General features: G+C 36.9%; 1 long non-coding RNA gene across 1 annotated transcript; it reads right to left on the bottom strand.

Moving 5' to 3' along the window:
* Positions 1–361: 361 nt before the first annotated feature.
* Positions 362–1579, bottom strand: LOC145120818 (uncharacterized). The gene is made up of 3 exons (XR_013714376.1): positions 980–1579; positions 605–853; positions 362–496 (listed from the first exon to the last, which is right to left on the bottom strand). It is a non-coding gene; the product is annotated as an uncharacterized LOC145120818 (long non-coding RNA).
* Between the last annotated feature and the right edge of the window lie 6301 nt (positions 1580–7880).

Raw genomic sequence — 7880 nt, 5'->3', positions numbered from 1 at the left:
CTTTTACATCACATCTTTTTGCCGAACATCTACCATGCTATATATATTATAATTGAAAATAAAATAATATAAGAGGAAGATAAATGTGAAATTTATAAAATCTTGGAAGTAAATCAAGTAATTTATAAAATCTTGGAAGTAAATCAAGTACTAAGTTGAATTATAAGAATATTACACAATTACAATGTATATATATGATACAAAACGATAAGTTTGGGTACCTAAGCTTATATACCCTTAAGGTTGTATTCACGTTTCCATATATATATATATATATATATATATATATATATATATATATATTATGAATAAAACCAATAAAATTTCTCAACAATACATTCACAAATACATATATTTAATCTACCGAATACAAATAAATAAATAAATAAAGACAGCCAAATAATACCTTCTTCCAAGTTTCATTTTATACAAAAAAAAAAAAAAAAAAAAAACTTGCACTCCACTATTTTACTTCCTTCCCACGTTTTTCTTTCACCTGTATTACAGATCACACACAGGTAAAGGAAAACACATGGTATTGCTTCTACTCATCAAGTACTGTTTCACAAACATTCAAACAATCAAACAAAAATTAAACCCTTACAGTAAAAATTGAACGATCCTTTGTATCTGCTTGCATCTTCATTTCCAGCAAGAACAAATGAATTCTTCCTTCCCATCAAATTCACAGCAGCAATCGGTGGTTGCTACAACCCCAACACCACCTTGCACTGTCACCACCCTACCACCATTCCACCTCCTTCTTTCCTGCCAAAGAATCAAACCCAAACATCCTTTTCCCTATACCGATTTCTGTCAACAACACAAGAACTGTTCTTGTTCTCGGGTATACCTGCAAACAAAAAGAATAACCTCACGTTTGTATTTCTTTTCCTTCCCTGTAAAATGATCCAACCAAACACCCACTTAAATCTATCCCTATCAAACAACAAACAATCCCAAAAGTCAACCATTTTACCTTTTATGGATCGGAACTGCCACTGTTGTCCCTTCGTGTTCTTGCTGCCAGAGATGAGGAAGAAACCTAAGAAGGTTCGATGGAAATAAGCCGCCCCCTCCCTTGTATGACTGAACAACCACCGTCGAACCAAATCACCTTCATGTTTCTTTTGCTCGAACCAGTCAAGCACATTGTGTTTCTAATTTCGTTTTCTGTTCTTGGTCAAACGAGGATCCAACCCTCCACCTCTTCTGTTTCCGTTCCTTGACAATCGATCAGATGAGGATCGAACAGCCCCCAATCGAAGGTGCCTCCCTCCTCGCGATTTTCGCCTATCGAACACCCCTTATCACTTCCCACCGTTCCCCTCTCTTCATTCCCGCCGGCGGTGAAGCAAACATGAGCAGCGGGGGTCGATATCTCCTCCTCTCGCGATTCCTCAACCACCGATCGACAATCTCGGACTCCCCATCGGACCCCTCACCTGATTTCGTACACCCTTCACCGATCAGACGAGGATCGAACCTTCCCCAACTGATTTGCTTCCGATTCCTCATTGCCTCGGTGCCTTCCTTCGCATATGCCTTGTGTTCGAGTTTGTGCCTCTCTATTTTTGCCCGATCATAAAACGAACACGGGCGCAAAAAGCCCCAAGTCAGTTTTGATTTAAGAAATGACCAAAATGACCTTGCTGTTAAGTTCGTTATTCAAAATAGGTCCCAATCCCCAAAAGATGATTCCATTTATCCACAAACAGCCCCTCATTTGGTTATTTTTAACATAATAAATCCCAATCTTCAAACTTTGAATAAAAATAACCATTTTAGCCTCTCTTTTGAAATTATTTTTACCAAACTAGTCCCACTTCGGTTAATTAAATTAGCAAACAGCCCCCAATAGTTTAAATTTGCTACACTTTTACATACATGTCAAACATACTCGACTTTTATAAATCTTATACAAACAATATTCATTATGCCTAGTGACGTAATCCCAATTAAGTTAGGGCTGAGAGTTATTCGCAAACTTTTTCAGTTAAGGGCTTTTTAGTGAGACGTTATTCAATAGCTAAGTTTAAACACTTAGCATAGCCACACTACTATAACCGTTAATCTTTGGAGCGAGATACATATGTATAGATCTATACGGTGTTGACATCCCTACCTGCGGTTGCTAGCTATAACCCTTGACCGATCAATCGAAGCGGGTGATAGGTGTCTATAATTTTTACTATAACGTCTAATGAAGTGTTGTAGGGGGTACATAAAGTCATATAGGCTTAGTTACTTTCAAAACTATTTTAAGTATGGAATTACTTATGTAATATAACCGTTTGGTTTTCAAGGATATACAAAGGTTTATTACGAACACAGTTTAAAGTATCGATTTACTTATACAAAGATACAATTTGGCTTTCAAGGATTTATTACCAATACGGTTTAAAGTATGGATTTACTTATACAGAAATATATTTTGGGCTTTTAAAGACTCATTGTAAACACTGTTTTAACTATTGTTATACATAAAAAGAAAATACTTTTTATACTTATTAAAAGTATTACTGCTGTTAGCAAAAAACCTGTAACACTCACCAACCTTGTGTTGACTCTCAAAACTACATGTATTCTTAGGAAACCACTAAACAGACATTCAAGACGGATTGGATTACAGGTGACCTAGTTTACTAGTTGTTGTATTATATGCCTATCTGTTAAGGCAATTCACGTATTATTATTATTTTGTAAAAACTTTGTAGTCAAACATCAATATGGAATGTAAATGCTATTTTGTTTATTGTTGTACTTGTGTTATATATTCAGTTTACCTGTGATCCATGAACTTAGTCGCATAGCCCGACGTGTTCCGCCACCTCGGCTGGGGGTGTGACAATAATCAATAATATACAAAAGCTTTGACCAATATTACTTGCAAATTTTATGTGATTGATTAATGATTCTGATTCTTATTCTGTACACGTCATTTTGTTTTGGACTTCACACACAGTTCATTAGCTTTCCAAGTCAGGTGTTATCCTACTGACCTTAGAAGTCTCAACAGAGCCAATATCCACCATGGATAAACGACTCTCAGGAGTTACTTGTAATGAATAGAATGAAATACTTGATAAGGCTCAACTCTGGCTTCCATATCTGACAAGAGATCAAATCGAGTTTATGCTCCTCGGAATGAGATATCGAGCACTTCGCATCAAGCTCAAAATGATGTGCCCCACTGATTATAAAATTGATGCTCTCCTACCTGGATCAGTCCAGCCGCAAATCGATGATGTTCCCAGTTAAGTGGATGATCCGTCGACAAATGAAGCTAAGGAGATTACAAAAGGAGATGTGCCCAAATCAACGCCTATTTAGGATGAGCCTCCTCTAAAAGACGATCAAGCTGCATGAGAAGTTCCTGTTACCAATCTGATCTCGCATGATCCTCCTCACGATGACCATGATGATGTTGATTTATAGATTGAATTTGCTAATACGCGAGTTGATTTTTCAAACCTTCTTCCCTACATATCAAACTTTTTATTTCTTCAATCCTATTCCTCCAAACCACTGATTGATCTTGACCACCAATCATCTTCTACTGTGACATCCCCATTTTTCACGGCCAGAAAAGACCGATTTTGTTTATGCTTTATAAAAATCAGAGTACTTCTTTTGATAAAAATGTTGCGGAATTTGTTCCCAGTAAAACATGATAAATGTGTTATCAAAGCATTTCCGAATAAATGTATTTTTATTCCTTTTAAAACCTTGGGATGTCATCATCAATACAGAAACATAAGCATAAACAGAACTTACATTCATTTACACTAGTGATCTACATCTCTTTTAAATCTCTCAGTGTAAAGTAGCTTCGTATCGACACCTGTGATACAAATAAGCTTGAGTGGGTCAGGTTGGGAAACCTGGTGAGTACATAGGGTTTTCAACCCACAATAATATAATTATTATGTTTAAACATCAAACAATCAACCCAATTACCCATCCCCGTTATCTTCTTTACTCTTATCGATCTACCCTAAGAATCATCTATCCTGCATCCGTTCATTTCGAAGTCCATTACTTCCAGGGTTTGTATAACAGGCACTAAGTCCATAGCTGCCAATGCTTGTGCTTAAAGCACTAATTCCATAGCTGCTAAAGTTCATCCATCGGGTACTAAATCCATAGCTACCAGTGTTTATCTAATAGGTACTAAATTCATACCTACCAACGTTTATTTAACAGGTACTAAGTTCATAGCTACCAATGTTTATTCTATAGGCACTAAGTCCATAGTTGTCGATGTTATTTGTTAGGAACTAAGTCTATAGCTGCCAATCTTCACTCATATCATCTTTCATCTCTCATCATTCATCTACCCATGTTTTACCCAACATATTCGTAGATATAAAATACATATACATTTTAAATTATTTAAAACATGTATAAAATCGTTCATCCAGTATAGAAAGCAAGTATTCAAATAATATGCACACATACCATGTAATTTATATAAAATACTTCATATCTATGTATAAGATGAAAGTAACTATGCACTCACTTGAAAAGGTGGTGATTCCGAACTCAGACAGCGCTTCGCTTCTTAAAAAAATAATTTCCTTCGACGAAACCTAGTATTATTACCACTAGAGTTTAGTCTATTATTCGCCGAGACTAATTAATAGTCTAGCTATTATTACTATTATATAAGCATTAAAAAATACTTATATAACCCATAATAATAGCCCAAGTACTTATTATAAGTTCCTAATAACGTTACTATAATTAAATAAAAGCTATATTAAAAATAGCGTAGGCGTAGCTCACTTACAGCGGGTTTTATAGAAATCCGGGCTTTGCTTGGAGCAGCGTTCCCGAGCCGAAAAGCTCTTCTTCTCGGAGCCGTCGAGCACTCCGGGGCTTCCGCCTCGTGCTAGGGAGGTTCCTTAGGCTTTTCGGGGGGTTCGGGGCTAGAGAGAGGTTCTAGAGAGAGAGAGTAAAGAGAAGAAAGAATGGGAAAGATGTGAAGAAAATGAGGGTGGGAGAGGTTCTATTTATAGGGTGAAAAATGGCTGAACTTGGTGCCACATGTCACCATCTAGTGGCAAGACTTGGGGAGAAAGCAATGGCCAAGATTGTGCCACATCACCCATTTTCGCACAGCACACTTCCGACTTCTAAAATCCGTAACTTTCACATACGACCTCCGTTTTTGACGTTCTTTATATCCACGCGTAGGTAAAAATAAGATCTACAACTTTCATTTTGACTCCGTCGGCTAATTCTCGACCGATCTTAAATTTAACAGTACGAGGAGATTATATTGTTAAATATCCGCGTAAAATTCATAAATTCTACATACGGACTCTGTTTTCGTCTGTCTTTTTACCGTTGAGTTCCTATTAATGAGATCTTCAATTCTCATTTAGGTCGCGTAGGCCAAAAACCGCTCGATCTAAAATTCGAGTTTCGGGTCGTGCACTACTATGCCAAATCTTAGAAAATTCGTAACTTCCTCATACGAAGTCAGATTTGGGCGTTTTTTTTGTATGTTCTCAGTTTAACGTGTACTACAACTTTTGTTTAGATTTCTAAGGCTAAAAAGTCCTTTATCAAAAATTCACTATTTACGTCTCTCGGTGCCGTGCCGGTTTTGCCGTAAAACTTCGACGGGCCATAACTTCTTCGTTATAACTCGGATTTCGGCATTCTGTATATGTACGGAGCCCTTGTAACATATACTATGACTTGGTTAAGATTATTCATTCTAAATAATCTTCTAAAAAGTCATTTTTGACACTTATCGTCTCTAAATTGACTAGCCTGGATTTACGGGCGTTACAATTATCTCCCCCTTAGGATGATTACGTCCCAGAATCATCAACGAAACAAGGCTCACATGATGACTCCATACGTTATCTCTTCTTCCTAAGTAATAACCGTAACTTTGATGTTTCTTCGAACGAATATCCAACTCTATGACTTCCTGATTGCAGGCGGTGCTCGATCTTGCACTTGCTCCCTATCTCACATTAGACTCCAAATTATGACCTTCAAGTCACAATCTCGATCCTTACTAGAGACTGCTTCTTCTTCTTAACAAACTTAAGATAAGTTATTTTATTACTAAAATGGACCGATGTGTCATATTCTAATGACTTATCATCGTATGTTCCCACGCTTAGACTCATGTCTCTTAGAGTCTCCTAGAACAGACTATACATTTCTTCATGTTCTAATCACATCTTAAAAGGTAGCATTTCTAGCTACAAGCAACTATCACGATACCTCTACCGATCACTTTGATTATCTTTTATTTCAATCTTCCGACTTAAGTCAGATGCTACATCAAACTTGGTTCTCTGAACCACGTAACATACTTATCGTAGTCGGACTCAATTCGATATGACCACTAGGGTTGGAATAACAATCATCCTCTTAGTCATTACCGAAACGATGGTAACGACATATTTGAATAAAACGGTATCAATTACTAGCTTCTTGGTAACCTTGTGACTTTCCCTGATCCAAGCGTGAGTCCTGTGCTTCCGGTAGTATAGGCCTCTACTACCATTCACACCTACTCATACTCGTCCCAAGTATTGTCTTGCAGTTCTCCAAGTTATTATCACAAAAACAATTTTAACACATACAAATGTGTCCAAACAATCATATAATTTTTCCCTAGACTCTACTAGGACTTCCTCCATGCGTATCTTCAATCATCAATTCTGCTTCAACTCGGTTGGTGGTGGAAATGCCATACGATGGGACAACTTCGGGAATTACACCAATCGTTCCATCATCTCGCCAATCGAAGGTGTACTTCGGACGTACCGTACTCCTCTAAACGTACTGCCTGACATATTCTAAAGGCAAGATACCACTCTTACGATATCTTCCGATAGGTGTCATTCACTATCATAACACTTTTCATTTCCTTTATTTACTCAATTCTCTATGAGTCTTCACCATGACGTTATTTTCACGGAAGCATGCATTCAGTGCATTGAGACGAGAATATAGATAAAGAAGATTTAGACGTGTAATCCTCCTTATTACTCCAAAAGTTACATGCCAGTTCTAATACCGTAATCAAACGTTTAGAAATTTGAACACATAAAATTTCCAGATCCGGTCGGCAACAGACCATAGATCCGATCAAATGATAACATCATAAAACATCACAATCATTTAGCACATAAAGCAATTTAGGCATCTTCCCTAAATGAGCTAGTGCTCGTGTCTATTTAGGTGTACTTTCCTAAAATTTATTAGACACACTCCTCACCATCATTGCTTAGCATTTTAAGTTTAAGTCTAGAAATAAATCCATATTCCTAGTTCGCTTAAACTAATGCTCTGATACCAACTGTGACATCCCCATTTTTCACGGCCAGAAAAGACCGATTTTGTTTATGCTTTATAAAAATCAAAGTACTTCTTTTGATAAAAATGTTGCGGAATTTGTTCCTAGTAAAACATGATAAATGTCTTATCAAAGCATTTCTGAATAAATGTATTTTTATTCCTTTTAAAACCTTGGGATGTCATCGTCAATACAGAAACATAAGCATAAACAGAACTTACATTCATTTACACTAGTGATCTACATCTCTTTTAAATCTCTCAGTGTAAAGTAGCTTCATATCGACACCTGTGATACAAATAAGCTTGAGTGGGTCAGGTTGGGAAACCTGGTGAGTACATAGGGTTTTCAACCCACAATAATATCATTATTATGTTTAAACATCAAACAATCAACCCAATTACCCATCCCCGTTATCTTCTTTACTCTTAAGGATCTACCCTAAGAATCATCTATCCTGCATCCGTTCATTTCGAAGTCCATTACTTCCAGGGTTTGTATAACAGGCACTAAGTCCATAGCTGCCAATGCTTGTGCTTAAAGCACTAAT

This window comes from Lactuca virosa, chromosome 6, assembly GCF_052849685.1.
Source record: "Lactuca virosa cultivar CGN04683 chromosome 6, Lactuca_virosa_CGN04683_v6, whole genome shotgun sequence".
Classification (NCBI taxonomy): Eukaryota; Viridiplantae; Streptophyta; class Magnoliopsida; order Asterales; family Asteraceae; genus Lactuca; species Lactuca virosa.
This window is presented reverse-complemented; position numbering and strand designations above follow the sequence as displayed.